We start from the raw sequence: 20,337 nt of genomic DNA on the forward strand, positions 1-20,337 counted from the left end.
TAGTCATATAGCCAGCCACACTTTCCTGCTGGAGAGTTTGGGACATGTAAACTATTTTAAATGATTAATGTCTGGGAATAAAGAACAGGAATAATGAGGATAATTCAAAGATAGCTAGATGAAGAACATAGAGTAGATAACTGAGTTGTCTTCAGGACAGTTTAATTCATTATTGGTAATCCTTGATAGTTTCTATACTCATGAAACTATGAGTATAAAACTACCCTTGACAAATTACGTCAACAGTACTTTGTTTTTAGGATGTAATCCCTTGATGAATCCTTACTTAATTAGTATTATCAGTCTCATAAAGAAAACATCGTGTGTGTGTGTGTGTGTGTGTGTGTGTGTGTGTGTGTGTGTGTGTGTGTCTCTCCTCATTTAACATATGTTGGCCAAAATTCATATGCCAACATAGTGTGGTGAAATTAATGGTAAATAAGCCTCCAATATCTCTATTTTGTTGTTTTAAGCCTATAATTTTACCTAGCCTTCCATTCACTCTCCAATTTGGTTGTTTTGGGCCAATGTTTTTAATTCATCTCTGTTCTTTTATATTACTACTTTTTCTCACTGCTGTTAATCATAGTTCCCAAAATAAATAAGCAAATTTAATTAAATGTGTTATTTGTACTCTCCTGGTCATTAATGAATTTGTAAGTAAGGTCAGACCTTACTTACTTACAATCTTCGTGGTATTACAATTACTGAATTCTCTCCACATCCTTGGTAGTTATTTGCTTAACATTTTTTTAAAATTATTTTTAAAGCTTCTGTTTTTTTATGTTTATGTTCTTTCAGTATCAGAAATATAAAGGTCTTCTAACAATTGAAATGTTTTATTTTTGTATTTTTGAATGATGAATAATATATTTAAGATCGTATGTTGCTACTTATATTTTATCAACAAATGTAGTTTAATATAGACACAGTTTAAAAATTCAAATAGGAAAAAAAGTTTATAATGAAATATAGTTCTCCATTCACTTCTCTCTTGTGTTGAATATCCTGTTTTCCATATCCCATGTCTTTTGATTTATTTTCTCATTTGGTGTCAAGGATGATGAGGCCATCACTCACTATCCAGAATATCTGACCAGGCACAATCTCCCTGAACAAAGCAGATTGTTAATTTTACACAGCGTTTTGGGGGAACATGGAGTTCAGGGATTGGAAGATTTTAAGGAACAGAAGTGTATTAACATCTGTAGATGCATGATTGCTCTGTTGACATTGTTGTTGACTGGTTGGCACTCAGGAGTGTATTTATTGGAATGAATCAGTCAGTGATTGGTTGGCTCGTAAAGAGTGCCTGCTGAGGTAAGTCGTCCTTATCAACTGCATGCATTTAAATCTGGTTCTCCTAGTAACTTTTTACTGTGGCTACAGTCTTCTTCAATCCTCTAGTAATTTTCTAAGGAAGAGTATGTGGGAGGTAATTTTTTGAGCCTTTTCATATAGAAATATCTTTTTTTCTGTCCTCACATTTGGTTACTATAGTTTGGGTGAGTGTAAATTCTAGATTGGAAGTATTTTTCTTCAGAATATTGAGGCATAGTTTTTGTTTTCTCCTTGTCCTCTGTTGCTGTTTAGAAGTCCCAGGCCAATATGAATCTTCTTTTGTTTGGACCTTCTCACTGGAAACTTGTTGGATATCTGCTTTGTCCCCAGGTATCCAAAATTTCACAGCGATGTGCCTTAGTGTGGGTCTATGTCTGTTATAATGCTGTGCCAAGTATTTGTAGGTACTGGGAGCTGGCGTGTGGAAATGGAGGTGAGGCAGTAGATCTCAGTGTTGAGTGTGCTCACATAACCACCTAGTTTGAAAGGCCTGTCGCTTCAGACCCCAGAGATCTTCTATTTTACATTCTACAGAGATAACCTCAAGTCTCCTTTCACGGATGAGGAGGGAATCTAAGGACCGAACTACTTCTCAAACAGCTTTCATCCATACGCCTTCCCCACTTCACTTCCAATTCCAGAGTTGGTGCCAGCAGGGCAGTTCTTGACCGTTGTGTGGATTTCTGGTGTAAACTGAAATCGAGCCTCAGTTTTCTCTACTGCTAGTTAGGGATTTGGCTCTCCAGGGTCTGCTATACAGTTAGCGTTCATTTGTATATGTTCCAATTTCCAAAGTTTTGTTACTTTTTCCATCCTCGTTGATTTATGCCTTAAAAAAAAACTTTACTATTATTTTAGTAGGATTTTGGGAAGAAGCAAAATTATTTGTATATGTCCATTCTACTCTCTTAACCCACAAGACTGGAATGATTTGATAAGAATAACTGGAATATTTTTATGTGAAATTACAATCTGTGAAAGGCAAAGTAATAGAATATGGTACTCAAATACAGTAATTAAATATAGGTCTGCTAAGAGGGCACTGTTATGGAAAAGGAAGGATATCTTTGAAAAAATACTTGAGACTTTATAAATACTGTTATTCCTTGAAGTTTTTTTCATTAATTTTAGTGTCCATTGGTAATTTCTTCCTGAATCATTTTCATGATGATTCCTAAGTGATGATTTTCCAATTCCATCATTCCTTCTATAATTATTTATAATAATACGTTATTTCCTTATCTTGATGCTGTCCCTGATTTGGTCAGTGGGAGCCCCTTCGAGTTGATTTCTGTCTCCTTTTGGCTTGCCCTTGTCATTCTTTGAGCACTTTTTCACTTTTTATCACAACAAGATGTTCTAGCTCATCTCGTACAGCCCAAACCCTGGAATGAGTTCTTTCTCCAAGAGCTCTGGTTCCTTTTAGTAGAGAATGGCTTTATAAGCCATGATCTGGACTCAACAAGTCCTCATTGCTGCTGCTGGGTGTCATTGCTTCTAGGCCCTCTCAGCATGCATCTAGAAAATAGATACATGTGACATATGTGTGTTTCCACACACACTCATACACATTTTTGTCTACTGAAAGCAGTGAGTTTAAATTGTTACACTGATTGCAATCCAACACTAGAGGATTTATTCTATTCTTCATTCTCTATTTATAACTCCCTCTTCTAACAGTGAGAAACCTAGTCTTAGTGTTCACATTTTTACTTACTGACTCAATCCTAGAATATTAGAAAATAGTTTAAAAATTGCTAACTTATATCACTATTTAAAAGACATCAAGTAACAGAGTTCAATATTTGTTGATAGTTTTTTCCTTTAGCTTATGGGCATATAGTCTAAATTTCCACTGTCTACTAGGATAGCCAATAACTACATGAATTGAGATGTGTTGTAAGTATAAAATATATACTGAGTTTTGAAAACTTAGTATAAAATAAGGAACGTGAGATATCTCAATATTTTAATAATGTTTTTATGTTGATATGTTGAAATATTTTAGATATATTAGGCAAAATAAAATATATCAAAATTTTTACCTATTTTTATTTTAATGCAGCTACTAGAAAATATTAAATTACATATGTGGCTTTTATTATGTTTCTGTTGGACAGTGCTGATTTAATAACTATGTTCAAAAGTTACTTGAATTATTTTTCTCTCCCCAACATTCTTCCCCGTCCCTGCTGTGTAGTTATGTTAGTCATTTGAAATACAGTTCAGTTCTATTCGTATTCTACGTTTTCCTCTTCATCCTAATTGATCTGATTTATTTTTAGTACGTGAAACATTAACATGGTTCCAAAAGTTAGAATTGTGGTAAAAATATAGACTCAGAGCAGTGTTACCTATTTGTTTTATTTTTTCCTTTCCACCCTGTTTCCACCCACTTCTACAGGTAACCAATCTCATCATTCTCAGAATTACCCTTCCTGTATGGTTTTTCCCCAGGAATGAGAAGATACAGGTATATTTTCTTATTTCCTCTTCTTTCTTAAACAAAAGGTAACATACTATAGATAGATACTCTTTTGTACTTTGCTTTTTTCACAGTCTATTTTGGAATACATTCCACAGTAATTTATAGAGCTTGCCTCCCTCCCTCTGTCTTATTTTCCTTCCTATATTTGCATAGTACCCTATTATGAAGATGTTAACCTATTTCTTATGCTATTTCTAATATTTTGTGTTTACAAACAGTGCTGCAGTGACTAACCTTGTCCATATATATTTTCTATGTTGAAAGTATATGTTTGGGTGAATTCCTAAAATGAGATGGTTAGGTTAAAAGTTTAAAAGCATATATGGTTTTCTTAAATATTGCTAAATCCGTTTGGTGGGGATGGGTTTGTACAAGTTTGAATTTTTAACAGCAGTGTGTGAGGGAGTTAGTTTCTCTACAACCTCACCATCAGAGTATGTTGTTAATACTTTTTAATTTTTGCTGACCTTATAGGTAAGAAATAGTGTCTATATGTAGTTTTGATATTCATTTTTCTTAGTAGTGAGGTTGAATATATGTCATTTTAATATCATGCGTGAGTTGTATTAATTTTTCCATCAGATTTTTTGGTGTTTTCCTCTCAATTTTAATAATTTAAGAGTTTTTAAAAATATATTAGGGATATTAGCTCTTTATAAGTGATGTATGTTACAATTTGCTTGTTCTTTGATATGTGTGTGTGTGTGTTTAGGCTTTTATATAGTCCAATTTTTTAGTCTTTTTTTGCATCTGAATTTTGAGTTATGATTAGAAAGCCTTTCCCTTTACCCAGGGTAAAGAGGAATTTACACACTTTTTTCTCTAGCACTTGTATGATTTTAGTTGTTATGTTTGGATCCCTGATCGATTTGGAATTTTTTTTTTTAGTGAATATTATATGAGCTTAATAACCTTTTTTTCAAATGCTAATTAGTTATCCCAGTATATTTTTTTTAAAAAATACAGTTTGCTCTAGTGTTTTGAGATGCCACCTTTATCATATATTAAGTTTCCATCCAGTTTATTTCTGTACTTTCTGTTCTTTTGCGCCAGTCTGTCTATTCCTGTACCATTATCACAGTTTTAACTATATCAAAGACTACCTTTAAAAATTTTTACGGTTTTATTGGCTATTCTTACATGTTTATTTTTCTTTTGAACTTTAGTATCAGCTGTCAGTCTCCATAAAAAACTGCTGCTTGTACTGAAATATTTATTAAATTAATTTATTAAATTAATTTAGGGAGAACTGACATCTCGATGATGTTGATTTGTTTTGAGTTTCCTATCCAAGAACAGGGAATATCTTTCCATTTGTTCAAATCTACTTTTGTATCCAGGAATTTTTTGAAGTTTTCTTTTTATTGGCTTTGTACACTTCTTGTTAAATTCTCCATTTTTAAAAAACTTATTAATATGTTTTCCAGATTTTTATATCAATATTTATAGAGCTATATTATTCTTTTTAATGTCTGTATTGTTTTCCATAATATAGATATACCATAATTTATTTAATCTGGCCCATAAAAATGGACATTAAAGTTGTTTATAATGTTTCACCATTATAAATAAAGTATCCTTGTAGAAATACAGTTATTTCCTTATGATAAATTCTTTGAAAGAGATATATGTAAAAGATTAGAAGTATTTTTAAAATGCTTTTTATATTAATAAAATGTGTATCTCCACCAATGATGCGTGAGCATATTCAGTCTCCGTTTACCAAAAGAGGACCTTATTGCTCTTTTTTTAAATCTTTGCCAGTTTGTTGGGCAAATATATATATTTATTTTGTATTTCTTTGCTAACCGAAGTGATTTATTTTTTCTTTGCTAACTAATGAGGCTTATTTTTTTTTATCATCCATCCAGCTATCTATTCAGCATACTCTTATTGAGCATCCACTCTGTGCCATCCTATAGTCATGACTAGAAGTTGAATATCTTTTTGTATTTTTGATCATTTGTATTTTGTTTCTATCTTTTTTTCCGATGGCAGTTAATAAGTGTTTCTTTCCCCAAAAACTAGTTTTAAGAAGACTGAAAATGAGAGGAGATGACATTTCTTTATTCTGTTTTGTTGATGAGCTTCTTTAAAGTATTTTTTATGTGTGTGTTTTCATTGTACAATCTATGATAAGTCACTACGCAGTAACGAAATGAAATAATGAAAGTTAAGTTCACAGATAGTTGTCAAAGAAATGATAACTACATATTTTTATTAAAATAACTTTTATTATTATTATTATTTTCCAGATGAGGCTGCTGTGTCTATCAGAAGGGAACTTTTGTACCATTTGCCTTCAGACTGAGTCTATGTGTGTTCTAGTGTTTTAGTATTCAAAAAATAAATGTCGCTTACTTGGTAAGTCAGTTAACTATATTTTATAGAAATACTGTTCATTTACTCTAAATATTTGTTTGCTTGTATTTTGTTTCTTCACTGTCATTTTATTTTGTAACTCTCATGTAAGACAAGTTTGAAAGTGGCTATTCCTAAGAGACTAGATGTTTTGAAAATTTTCTTGCTTCTGTTCATTGTCTTTCTAAATTTTAGTGTTGTAAAGAAAAATGGGGCTGGTTAAATATTGGAGTTAGTTCTCAATTACTAGCTTTGCTTTCTTCAGTCTCTTTTCACTGTGAGAACTGAGAATTAACATCCTTCCCGTTAAGTTCTAGCTTCTTTATAGTTCATATAAAGATCAGCAAAGATGTGTGTTATTGTGAGGCTTAAAGAATAGATCGTCAATTAAATCCTTAGTAAAACATAATAAAGTAGAATGAATAATACTATCAAAGAACTTGGAAATGAAAAATAGGTGTCTAGTGAAACTGATTTCAGTTTTTAAAATATTACTCTATAAGTATTTATTTTCAATTAAAAATTTTTTCAAGATAACTTAGTTGCTATGACCTGCTTTTTGTAAGAGATTTTTCTAACCCACATCCTCTGATGATCTTTTCAGTCTGTTTCAGCTTTTAACTTTTCATATGCATCCAGAGGCAACTGGAAAACTGTTGTGTAGGGTGAAGGTTTAGTGGAAATGAGAGTCAGTCACAGCAGTTGTCAGAAGATAATTGAACTTGTGTGCTGCTGAAGCATGTGGCAAAAAGTTGGATGGAAACTAATGAATTGATACTGGTGATTTGCAGAATTTTCTTCTAAATGGTTTTGCAGAGCAAGTAAGAAGTAATTGTTGATGTTGAGAGCCGAGCTTAAAATATTCTCAAATAGAATCGAAGGATGAGGAGCTATAGTACAGAAAAAAGGTGAAAGAAGCTTCCCCTTTGATATGTTTTTTGGTAGTCTCTGCTTTTGTTAGTAGCATCAGAAAGCGGACTTCATAGGTCCTGAATGGTGAGTAGAAGCATGGTATTTCATTGTGCATGACTCTGAAATGACCCAGATCTTAGAGCAAACTAAAGCGAATTTTAATCTTGGTTATTTAAAATCTCCTTGTACCTGTCTTATTAGGAGTATTATTTTTTTAAGAGGAAACTAATTTGCAACTGGCTATTAAGAGTGACATTGTGTCTTGGAAAATGCTGTACTAACGCACTGTACTGTCCCACAAGAGTACTTCTCAAGTCCCCAAACACAGTGCTGACAATCTGTGACAGCCTGTGAATTGTTGGGCAGCAGTTGGGGGAAGATGGACGCAGAGTGAGGTGGTTGTTTGTAAGTTATAGAGGAGATGGGGGGAAGAGGAGAAATGAGAAGAGCAGAGCAGCTCAGGTTCTGTGGGTAATTTGAATGGAAGCTGTTCATCTTAGTTCCAGTGTGTGTGTGTTTTGGTGGGGTAGAAATAGTGTTTCATTTTTCCTTTCAAGATGTTATTGTTTCATTTTGTCATCATAACTGTAAGATTAGGTGTTCTTTTGATGAGAATGTGGATTGGGTAGATTTAAAAAATTTTTTTCTTATCCTCCCAATTAGGTAGAGACAACTTAAAGGGGAGGCTACATTATTCATGTTCAAACCATGTTATTACTTGTAGTCCTACTTTATAATGTCCACTGCCCCTAACATATCGCAGTACAGTAGGTACACTTAATATTGTTTGACTGCAAGAAATGCCATTACCTATTGTTGTTAGCTTTTACCAGTCTTTAACATTTATCTTTATTTTTGTATCATAAGAATGATGGATTAAAATGCTGTTTAAGTACCCAAGCCATGTTTGTTCTGTTGATTATTATTCTTTGAAAGCCATCTGTAGTACTCTGTACAGATGTTCTGATCCTTAAAAGGAACATTGCTCTGAAGATATTGTATTGTAAGGTAATTATTCGTTATTCTTGAAACTCTAATAAGTAAACTTTTAATCTACATATAAGAGAAGCTCTTATTTATTATCTAATATTTTCTTTGCCTGCTTTAAAGTGAAACTTGCTTTAAAGTCTTTTGGTTTCTCAGTTTCTTACCAGCCACATTTGGCCTTCACACTTGGCTAGCATAGCTGCAAGGAGGAAGGAGATAGATATAGAGTTGAAACTATATCTCTAACATATAGAACTCCACCTTCTTTATAGTTATTCTCTTTTTTTGCTATTGCACTTTTGTGTTCTTTGTTTTTAACCTATTTTCTGTTGTGCTTTGTTTTACTCCATTTTTTAAAAGGCATGTGTCCTAGTCTACTATAGTGGTTAACTATAGGGATTTTGAAATCCTAACAAACACTAAAGCTGTAACTTAAGTTTCAGATCTCTTATCTGTAAAATTGAGATAATAATATCTTCCTCTTAGTATTTAGTTGGGATCAAATGAGTTTATGTATGTCAAGTTTGAGTCACAGCCCCCAAAGCCTTATCTATTTCAACTCTTTTATTGTCACTGTAGGATATCAGTGTAACCCAGGGTAGATCCAGGAGAGGAACTAATTTCAAATAAGTCTAGAAACACAAAGCAACCTCTAGATGTATAGTGAAGGAAAGAAGTTTTGGGGAGTTTTTTCTTCTCTTCCTGCCCCTCCCCCCAGGTATATATACAGAATAGGAAGTAGACTTTTCTACTTTTCTATTACATATTATATATTGCCGTTGTTCAGTTATATTAAAGCTTTGATTTGATTGCCTTTTGAGATGGTCTGCTGTAGGTGCAGACATTAAACTTGGTGAGCCATGGGGTTACCATGTCAATGGAGTGTGAAAGAGACTGAGCTTTGGAGTGTTTCCCAGCCTATAAAGCATGAAATCAGTTGGTGCTGATGCATGACGACCATGGCCAGTGAAGTATAAAATAAGTTGGGGACATGAATTGTGTTATGTTAGAAAAACCTTTTCATGCCATGGTTTATGTGTTTTGGGGTTCCCAAGATCCTACTGGAATCATGTATCTTGTCTTTCATTGTTTTGATTCTCAGATTTTTCATGAAATATTTCTTCTAGTTACATAAGCTATATTCTTTCTCCAGCTGCATGCAGAGGCAAAGGCTATAATGTCCAAGGCAGACTATATTAAAATACTATATTATATTTTGCTTAAGATTACGTCTGAAAAAACTATCTGCAGTAGGTATTTGATGCACAAGTTTTTTTCTGTTTTTATATTCAGATTTGAAAGTGCACTCTATATTCTGCTTTGAAGCTTCCTCCAGTCTAAGCACTGTTACTAATTTCACTGGTCATTGTTCCCATGTTCACATGCGCCTCTGGATAAAAGGAAGTATGTAGAGAAGGATAATGTTTTCAGATGGTTGGGGGAGTTAGTAGGAAGAAGTATAGAGATTATTCTTGTGGGGAATAAGGTGAGAGGGAGTTCCTTTCCTGACACCTGGTGAGTTTCTTCACCATATGGCTTTGAGGGTGAGGCAAGGTGAATGAGGAAGTTTCAGAGACAATAGTGAATTGTTATTGTCAGCACTTTTAATTCTAGAAGGTTACTGAGAATAAGCATACCATGAAAGCATTAAACTTCTTTCATTCTTATCCTAGTTGGTTTTCTTGTTTTACTGCAGCAGTCTTTGAACTCTCTTTGATTGCTTTGCGTTTATGCAGATTCTAAGTGAATTGTGAATATTTATGAAATTACTATATTATTGTGAGAGATCATCCTATCAGGCAGTCTTGTGTAGTACTTAAGTGGAGGGACTTTGAAATCCTAACCAATACTTAGAAGCTGTGTGATCTTAAGTTACTTAAGCTTTAAATTTCTCATTGGTAAAATTTAGATAATAATAATGACCTCCTAGTTGTATAAAGGAATTAAATGAGATAATATATGTTAAACATTTAGCCCAGTCCCTGTCACATCGTAAGCAGCTATTAAATGGTAGCTTGTTATTTTTTTCTCTTTCTCTCCATCTGTTATTGCTATTGGTACTACTCTACCACTAATTCACTTTTGCTTGTATGGCCTAAACTTTAATGAAACAGAAAACATAATTAGACATGGTTCGCAGCAGCAGATTTTGAAAAATATGTCATTGTTCTTTTAGGCATTGCTAAATAGATCTTTCTTAATCAAATTGAAACTATAAAAAGACTTTTTTTTTTAATGAAAGGAAAGCATCTTTGTGTTGGCTTAAGATAGCCTTGCAAATGAGTAGAAAAACTCATTATTCTAAAATGTATTTGGCTAATGCAAATAAAACACCCTTTCTATGAACTTATTGAGTACATAGAAATAAGAGTTCAGAGAATTGCCATTCCTTATTATTCACCTAAAACCAGCAAATTTTGGGGGGGAAGTACTTCTTTTGGAATTCTTAGGAGAAATGTTTTAAGAATAATTGTAGAGTTTTTGTCCAGTGTATGAGGCACATTTTTGTGGGAATGGGATGGAAATGTCATCTTGATCACTTATACTAATGGAAATGAGCATTAGTGTGGACAGTATATTTAATTTTGAAGTGCATTAATGATTATTTTTGCAGCACAATTAACTTCCTGATTAAACTTTGCTCAGCTAGTATATCCTGGGCAAATAGTGGGTAGAAAACTGGTTAAAGCAGCTATGACGATGATAAAACTACTCATTTAGTTGATAAAAGATCAAGGTTCTGGTTTCAGTTCCCACTGAAATAGCTGTAAATCTTAGATAAATTCCTCCACTAAAGTGAGGAGGTTATATGACACGATTTTCAGAGGTCTTTTTCAGCTATAAGGTCATAAGATCAGATCAGTATGGATGTAGTTTGGCGATCAGGAAATGCAGCAATGATACGTTTTGGCCAGCAGAGGGTGAAGTCCCATCAGTCAACTTGTGTTCTGCATTTGACCAGAATGTGGCATCCTTGAAAATGAAGAGGACACATTGCACTTCTATCCATTTAATTTATCGAGTCTCTTGCTTTTCTGATTCTGCTTATATTAAATATCTTTCTGCTTTTTTCTTTTCAACCATCTAGATAGGATGAGGACAAATACATAAGAAAAGAAAAGAGAAGGGTTTCTAGTTGTCAGAGATTCATCTACTTTTGTTCTCTAAGGTAGTGACTCTCAGATGGGTAACTTTTGTAGCAAGCACAGTAGTATGGGTGACCAAATTTACTTATTTGTGGCCACCTTCCTCCCTCAAAACACACAGGCACACACACAACTGGCACCCAACCTTCATTACCTTCCACGCCCTCTGAAATCCCAAGTATGAAAATGATATGTCTGAGAAATAGAATGAGCACAGTGCTTGTAATTGAAATCTAGGTTCCAGTCTTGCTTTACCACTTAGTATCTATCCAACCACAGACATGACAATCTCAGATCCTCAGTTTCCTTGTTTGAAAAATTTAGTATGTTGAATTTTGACTTCAGTAATGTAATTTTAAGATTCTTTAAAAATTCTTTTATGCTTATGTGAAGGGCGGCAGTGCTATTCTTGACATATTTTAATTAAGTAGTGTCTCGTATAAATAGCACATGATTTCTTTTTTTGCTGAGAACAGGGCTGTAGTTGTTGTTAAGGCATAAATATTAAAGTAAACTGTCATTACAGCAAGAAGAATGACAGTTGTCACTCCACTGAGACATTTTTCTGACTCCACAAACTTAATACAAACAAATCCTCTTTGAGCATTAGGCTCAAGGGTGGCAGCAAGTCAGTCAAGAGAGGGAGGACTAGGAGCCAAGCCAAGCTGAATTGGTTATAGTTGATAGTAAAGCATTTAGAGAAGTCATTTGGGGATATGTGAGCTTAGAAAAAGAGGGCATATGGGTTCTGGGAATCTATATCACAAAGCTGGAGGTAGAGTCCATTTCTTCCAAACAAATGAGTGGAAATAACTTCGATACAGAGTCCGGTTATAGGAGTCTGAATTGCTGTCTGAGAGCACAGGATAACATAGGAATAACAAAGAGGGCATGGAGTCCAGATCGACAAGCTGAGATGAGTGTCTAAAAGGTGACAGAACAAATGGATGCAGAAGTGTGCTTGTGAAAACAGGCAAGGATTAATACTTATGATTTGATATGTACGCAAGAGAGTAGAAGCTAGCCAGGTAGACTAGATAGAAACAGCATTTTAGGATTATGTGCAAAAGACAGTCCCAGTTTTAATCACCCTCCTTGATGTTGGTAGGTCCATTTGGTATATCCAAGGATTCATACATTTGATTATATCACGGACAAACTCTATGTGATTTGTATGATGCTAATAGATCACACTCTACTGGATACACATATTCACAGATCTGCTCTCTACTGTTGCAGAGTTCATTTCACAGAACTGACTAGTAAAAAATTTGGCAGGCAAACTAGCTTTTCAAGCGCTCCTAGGAATGGAGCCCGGCTGTTCCCTTTGGGCTTTGAGACGTTTGAATTCATTGGGTTAGCATGTAGAAAGAATGAAACTGTAACATTTTCAGCCTAGTTCATGACAGCAAAGCAGAGGTGTTAGAATTTCTGTTTTAGAGGTTTATACTGCAAGTAACTTAACCTGATTGTGTGTCTTAATATTACTGGCTTCTGACTGCTGAAATATGGCTCGGATCGATGGTGGTTTGGAGAAAGTAGAAAGAGGGCTATCCATCATTTAGAGGCTTCATAGAAGCTGCCTGATAATGCTGCTTTCACCACGCAGCCATCTGTCCATCTATCCATCAGTAGGATGAAATGAGATTTAGCGGAACAGGCAGCCGTAACTCTGAGACACTTTCTAACCAACGATTGCAGCCCTGTCCTGTATCTGACCGCAAAGCACAGCACTGGGGTTTGGCGGGATATGGCAGCAAGTGCAGTCTCATTCCTGTCACTGCCACCCTAGAGGGTGTTCAATATGAGGCTGAAAAACAGCCTTATTTCCCATACAAAATTGACTAAACTTGGGGTGATGATCAAACAGTAATTCTCTTTCAAGTCCATACTGTTTTACAAGTTGAGAAGACCCTTTCTTTTCAATGGACAATTTTTTTTGTTTGACTTGGAGAAGAAATAGAATTAAAATGTGATTTCATTTCCCTGGAATCCCACCACACAGTTTAGCCTTTAACCTATATACTGGCATAATGCTTTGTAAATCCTAATGAATCAGGGAGACCACCTTTTCCTTAATTGAAGATGCTGTGGGTGCTTCTGGCAATTCCCGGTTTGTCATGGTAATGAGAGATAAGACTAAATTAAATTCAAGGATAATTCAGTGATTTTATTTTATACAAAGTCTTTTTTCCTCTTAAATAGAAATTTTTACCTAGGTTGTTAGCAGAAATTGAATTTTCTTTCTCTTCTCTCTTTATTAGTGGTGCCAATATGAAATGAAAGAAAATGTGGACAGGAAAATTGGTAAAAGATTAGAAGCAAGAAACTGGATTACCCCTAAAATGGATAATCAGGCTCTGAGTACTGAATGTTAACTGTTATCTTCGTGGTTCCCCTGCTTTTTCAGGGCACTGAGCCTTCTGAGAGCCTCTTGGTCAGTATAGCTCAGTGCTCATGTTGCTATCCTGGTACTTACCCTAGTCATGGGCAGCTTCTTTGAATGTTTTCTTGCAGTGGTCACTTCAGACCTCAGCTCCTACTCTTTGTTCTGAAGTCTTGCTTTTCACTTTAGACTGGGGGAGGGGTCAAGGAAGCCTAATGTACCGGAGATGCCTCGGAAATGAGAGCCTTGGATGAATTCCTGGGCCTATTGATCCACCGGCAGTTTATGCATCCTGACATTCATAATCTCAGTAGGCTGCTGATGTTCCTGATTAATGGGCCCAGGGGCTGTCCATCCGTCACTTCACATTAATTACTGAAGAGGTGTTTTTCCAGTGATTTACCTGACAGCGGGCTGTGATAAATACCCCTAAGCAGAGTGGGCAGTGATTAATCACAGGGCCACACCCCTCCCCCACTTACCCTCCCCCCTAACCACAGGCCAGCACTGGGACCTGACCATAGAGTGCCCCCTCCCTATAAGCTATCTATCTTCATAATTGCTTGTGGATGCATATTTATCAGGGCATGTGACCTGGCAGATAGCATTCTAGAATTTGTGCCAAAGATGATGAAAAATAAATCTTCTCAGTAGGAAGAATAAATAGTATATTTTTACATAGGGCAGAGAAGAGGATATAAGCTGCTTTTATGTTACTTTTAAGAAATCTGATAGAAATATTGCCTACCTAGTATGCATAGACTCAACACTGCGATAGTTGCTCTGCGAGCTTTAGAGAGGAGAAAGCACAGTTTTTGTCTTTGTGATATTTGTAGTCTGTTAAGGGGGAATCTGAACAAATATGAGAATTAGGGAACATATCAAGGCACTAATATAATCATGGGAGGATTGAGATAGAACTCCAGGATTCTGTTTCTTACTTTGTGGCCTTATAAACTGAAATTTAGTTCAGTATTTAAATATATCAGGCACTGTATTCAACTTTGGAAATATAAAGATGAAAGTGATACAGTGGCAGATCTCAGGGAACAAAAGTCTAGTAGTGCCCCTGGCTTAAGTTTCTCAAGCTATAAATAAGCTTATCCAGGAAGTTGTCTAAATCCTTTAAGTGAATTTAAAATTAATTTAAAATTTAAAGTGATTCAGAATTAATTTTAAATTCCACATTAATTTTTTTTCTCAATATTTAGTGAATACCTGTTGTGTTCCTGGAGATACAAGAAGCATGTGAGAAACAGTATCTGCCCTTGCGAAACTATATTATAGAGTATGAGATGACATTCATAAATGAAACATTTAAATAAGAATATGAGGTAGTATATAATGACAAATGAATACCATAGATAATGAATGCACAGAAGGATGAAATCAGTGTGTCTTCCAATAGTTAAAGGAAAATGCTGGATTTGAGATAAGCCTTTTGAATGAATAGTGACTAGGGTTGTATAAACCGAGATAATTCAATGAGGATATTTCAGAAGTTGGAATGAACAGACCATGAGGCCATCTGGTGCAGAATAGAGGATTTGCGTCTGAGAGTGGTAGAAATGAGATTGGAACACCAAATTGTGGAGAACCTTGAATACCAGGTAAACTTAGTTTATATCTTGTAGACTCTGGCAAGTCAACAAGGTTTTTGAGCAAGGAATTATGAAAAAGTGTGTTTTAGAAAAAAATTATTGTATATTGATGTACTTAATGTCATTTGGAATTGCCAGAGTATCTTAGACTATTCTCAGTGCCCTTTTTTGAGGTTGTTTGGAATAACACTATCCAGATTAAAAATACAGTTTTATATATCTCCCTGAATGCCATGCAAAGAATTTTGTAGTTTGGTTATATATGGAGTAGATAGATAATAGTGTTGACAGTCAAAGGCGACTAAGTTTTACAATCTTTGCTCATGCAAAATTGTATAAGTCATGGAAGTTTTAAGTAATGACTACAGAATTAAATTAGGAAAGACTATAACCTCAAGTTTTAAGAAAGTTTTAAATCTTACTAATGTAACTTCACTAAGGCTGCACTGATTATTCACTGGCTTCTTGGTGGGTATATTTTAAAGTCAAGGATCAGAAATTAAAGAGTCAGTGTTGTCAGCTGTATTTTAGTAAGAATTTCTAGGAGATATGGATTTTATTTTCATTTAAAGAATGAAGATACACTTTATATATAGTATGAAAATTCACCTTTTTTAGAGTACATTCTGTGAATTTTGACAAAAGCATGCAGTCATGTAGCTTCCATACAATTGAGATATAGAACAGTTCCGTCTATTCAAAAAATTCCTCTGTGCTGCTTTTAGACAACCCCTTACCTAAACTTAATCTTCCATCAACTACTGATATATTTTCTGTTCTTAAAGTTTGCCTTTTCCAGAATTTTATATTAGTGGAGTTGTAGTTTTTAGTGATAAATGATATTAGCATTTTTTTGGTGTGCTTATTTGTCATCTTTATATCTTCTTTGATGAAGTATTGTTCAAATTGTTGTTTGTTTTCAGATATCAAGTTTTGAGAGTTTCATTATGTATTCTGGATAAAAGTCCTTTATCAGTTATGTGATTTCCAAATATTTTCTCCAATTTGTGGTTTGTTTTTCATTCTCTTAATAGTGTCTTTGAAGAGCAGAAGTTCTTAATATTGCTGAAGTCCAGTTTATTGATTTAAAAAATTTAAAAAAAATTTTAAGGATAATGCTTTTCGTTTCATATCTAAGAAATCTTTGTCTAACACAAAGTCACAAAGATTTTCTCCTGTATTTTCTTCTAGCAGTGTTATAGTTTTAGGTTTTTTATATAGATTTGTGATTTATTTTGACTTGATTTTTGCATCTGGCGTGAGATATGGATAGAAGTTATCTTTTGTTGTTGTCACATATGAATTTTTGTTTTAGCATCATTAATTGTAAAGACTTTTTTTTTCTGTTGAATTTCCTTGTACCTTTTTTGAAAAATCAACTGATCATATATGTGTGAGTCAATTTCTGGACTCTTTTTTTTTTTTTGCCGTTTCATTAATCTATAAATCTGTACTTTCTCCAGTACCACACTGGCTTGATCACTGCACTTTACAGTAAGTTTGAAATCAGGTACTGAGTTCTCCAACTTTGTTCTTTTCAAAATTGTTTTTGCTATTGTGATTCCTTTGCCTCTATATCCATTTTAGAATCAGTTTGTTAATTTCTAATTGAAATCTAAAGATCACTTTGGGGAGGTCCATGGAGAAGATTCTATGAGTGGGTGAGAATTCTTATTTCTGTGGTTGTCAAGTGTTCTGTATTCTCATGATAGCCCACATTTGGCCTTTAGCAATTTTGAAAACACTTTGAGTTCTTACTGGTTTGTATTGGTGTCTGGCACTTACTACAGGTAAGGAGGTGCTCATGTTCCATCTCTCCTTTGAGGAGCCTGTCTTATTTCCTTTGACTTTGGGTTGCTTGTCCTGTGATCTTCTCTGATGAGCTCAAGAAAATTTGTGATTTTTGCACCTCATCCATCTTTTATTTTGTTTTAAGGGTAGGAATGGCATTTTCCAGCTTTCTATGTAATAAGCAGAATCCAGAAGTCCCACTTATTTATTTGAGAGTGTAATTTTGATATGGGATTTTTGCTGATCAGAATACCATTTAAATCTGTTTCTTTCAGTTTCCATCCCCAAATTGTTTTTGTTTTTTGTTTTTTTTTTTGCTTGTTCTTTCATTCATTCATTCTACCAAAAAAAAAAAAAAATGTGTGCTGTATGCACAGGCACTGTGGTAAGTGTTGGGGATATATTGATGAGCAAGAAGACATAATCCCTTTTCTAATAAGCATTTAGCATAGTGAGGGAAGACTAGATAATTAAAGAAGTAATTATAATAAAATATAAGTGCTGTAATAGAAGTATATGGTAGAGGCACCTAATCTAGAATGATTAGCTAAGGCTCTCAGAGAAAGAGCTGTGATGGACACCTAAAGATTATATAGAAATTAGTTAGGTGAGGATGGTTAGGAGACCTCAGGGGAGTAGACTAGTAAGAAGGAAGAGACTGTGTAGAGGCTAAGATGAAAAAAAAACCTACAAAACAAACAACATGGAGAGTTCAAGAATCTGAAAGAAGATCGATGTGGCTATATAGCATATAAGGACAGAAGTGATAAAAAGCTAAGAGAAATTGATTGGAGCCAGGTTAAGAAGAGTCTTGTAAGCCATGTTTAAAAAGTTGATTTTATCATAAGAATGATGGGAAGTCGTTGAAAGGTTTTAGGGGAGGGGTATGTCCAAGCAGCTAATTGTTTTAAAAGGGTCATTCTGGAAGCAAGATGAAGATGAATGGAAAAGAAGCAAAACAGACCAGTTAGATGGGCTTTTATAGTAATCTAAGCATTTGTGTGTGTTGGTTTAACCTGGAGTATCATTAGGGATAGGGAAAACTAAACAGATTAAAGAGATATTCAGATGTAAAGATCAGTGGAACTTGTCAATTGAGTGAATATGGAGAGTGAGGGAGAGGGAAGACTCGAAGTGTATCCAGTAAAATAAAAGTCTTGGTATGCTTCTGCAGAACCTCCAGGTTTCCTTCCTTCTTTGAGAGAGATTAGAAGAAAAGATCCTTGGTTTACTTTAATAAATACCACCATTCATGGCCCATGATTCAAAATTCATTGAGGTTTTGGGTGGAAGTAAGAAGAGAGGAAAAGGAAACAATATCTAATAAGTAAGTCATGGCAAATAAAGTTTTCTTACCTGATCATTTTTTGAGTATTGAAAAAAAACAAGACAGTTTTATTCCTTCAATGTTGGTGTTTAGCCTGTTGGCATATAAACAAATAGAATCTGCAAACCAGCTTCCCTGCTCTAATAGAATACAATTGATCTTCTCAAAGAGCTGTTCCATGCAGAGAGAAACTTATAATATTTAATCACATAATTTTCTTATTTTTCCCAGATTTTTTTAAACAACGTTTGGTGTGGTGGATGTTACAGAAACTTTTAGACTTGCATTAGAGAGTTCAAGTCTTTTAGGACTCCAGAGTTCTCTAAGGTAGTGACCACCATCACTAATAGCTGTGATAGATTTTATACAGAATGCAGTGGTGGGTGCCAATAGAGTTTTCATGGTAATGGAAGGGCAAAGCCTAATTTTCAGAAAAGGGAAAGTTAGTGATAAATAGCCCTCATATGATTCAAGATTTCAGTGGTTAAGGTGGGAAGTTATGTATGGAGTTCATGAAGGTAAACAGTTTTCCTTTATTTTACTTATATGTCTCAAAATGATGAAGTTAATAAATATGGTATATTGTCACAATGTTAAAGTTAGGCAGTTGCGACTTAGAAAATTTAGAGTTGTTTTGTGGAGGATATACTATGAGATGCAGACTTGTGAGCAGTGAAAAGCTGGAGGATCAGGCAAAGCTGGGTTTCAATTCTGGCTCCTACACTTACTAGCTAGATTTGTGACCTTAAATCTTAGTTATCTTATCTTTAAAATGGTAGTTATGTACACCTCAAGCACTTGTTATGATTGTTAAATGAGATAGTCTACATGAGCACTTAGCATAGTGCTTCTTCATTCATTGACTTCTTTAGGGCTGTACAAATTTAAATTATATTGCAATGTGTAATTATTTAAATCTAAAATGTTACAAGTTCTTTATAATCTCAAATTCATAGTCTCAGTGCTTTTCATCATTTCCTTTAATTAGAACATGTCTGTATATTAACAGTCTATAAAAATGGATAATACTTGAAAAATATAGAGCCTCGTTTCTTTGACATTTGCAGGACATTTTGGTTTTCAAGAATGAACCAGGTATGGGGGACACGCCTTAAATCTTGCTGGTTTAATTTTGCTCTCACCACTAATTTGCATATAAGGCTTCTTTTGTAAATAGCTATGTATCATGTGTCACATAAACAAGTAAAAAAGAGTGTTCCTAGAAAAATAGCTGATGAATTGAATAAAAAAAACATGATAGAGAATTCTTAACTTTCATCAAGAATACACATGCCTTTCACCTATTCACAGTCTCCAGTTAAGGAGAAACATCTGGATTAATATTGCTTTGTGTTAAGAACATTTGTTTTATATTCTCTTGTTTACCAGTCATTTATTGAATGCCATCCATGTGCCAGGAATGGTGCTAGGCATTGAGGATGTAACAATGATAAAGCATTTCTTGCTTTCAAGGAGATCATGGTTACTTGAGTCGGGTAGGTTAATAGTTTGGTATGGCAGCAGGGAGGAGAAAATCTCTACCTCACATTTACTCAAGGAATAGTTATTGAAATCCACAACATGCAGTAGGTATTCAGAGATCATAGAGGGCTGCATCTCAGAAGGAACAATTCTAAACCATCCTTGGCAAGTAGATCGTCAAATGGCAGTGGAGAGTCTTGGGTTTAGATTCTCTGTAGGACAGGCACAATGTAATTGTAGACAAGGCTAGACTTCTAAAAACTTACTGATCAGCTTTGTTGACCCACAGGTATTCCTCTGGCTTTTCACTTCAGGACTGACTTATGTCTTTCGGAGCAGCTTTTGAAGATGTGAAAGGAAATAGGGCTTCTGACTAGACATAACTAATTGATGCAATTATTCCTGTTTTTCTTTCCCAGAGAATTGTCAAAGATATTAAAGTGGACGGCACTACACATACTGGTCTGTTCATATTGCCATAAAGTAGTACAGCGTATTGCGATAAAGCAGGAGCA

The 20,337-nt window shown here is 34.6% G+C and overlaps 1 protein-coding gene across 11 annotated transcripts in view; it reads left to right on the plus strand.

Moving 5' to 3' along the window:
* Nucleotides 1-20,337, plus strand: part of R3HCC1L (R3H domain and coiled-coil containing 1 like) — a 69,151-nt gene that overhangs the window by 9,789 nt on the left and 39,025 nt on the right. For 7 of the 11 annotated variants that reach the window (XR_896724.2, XM_011374021.2, XM_023519789.1 and 4 more), the window contains 2 exons: nucleotides 3,746-3,814; nucleotides 6,085-6,193. The exons of 2 other annotated variants lie outside the window; for them this stretch is intronic. The gene's annotated coding sequence lies outside the window, so the exon portion shown is untranslated. Of the gene's footprint in view, nucleotides 1-3,745; nucleotides 3,815-6,084; nucleotides 6,194-18,187; nucleotides 18,341-20,337 lie in introns of all 11 variants that reach the window. 2 more of the 11 variants (XM_011374026.2, XM_011374027.2) reach the window with 2 other exon arrangements.

Source organism: Pteropus vampyrus, unplaced genomic scaffold (assembly GCF_000151845.1).
Source record: "Pteropus vampyrus isolate Shadow unplaced genomic scaffold, Pvam_2.0 Scaffold238, whole genome shotgun sequence".
NCBI lineage: Eukaryota > Metazoa > Chordata > Mammalia > Chiroptera > Pteropodidae > Pteropus > Pteropus vampyrus.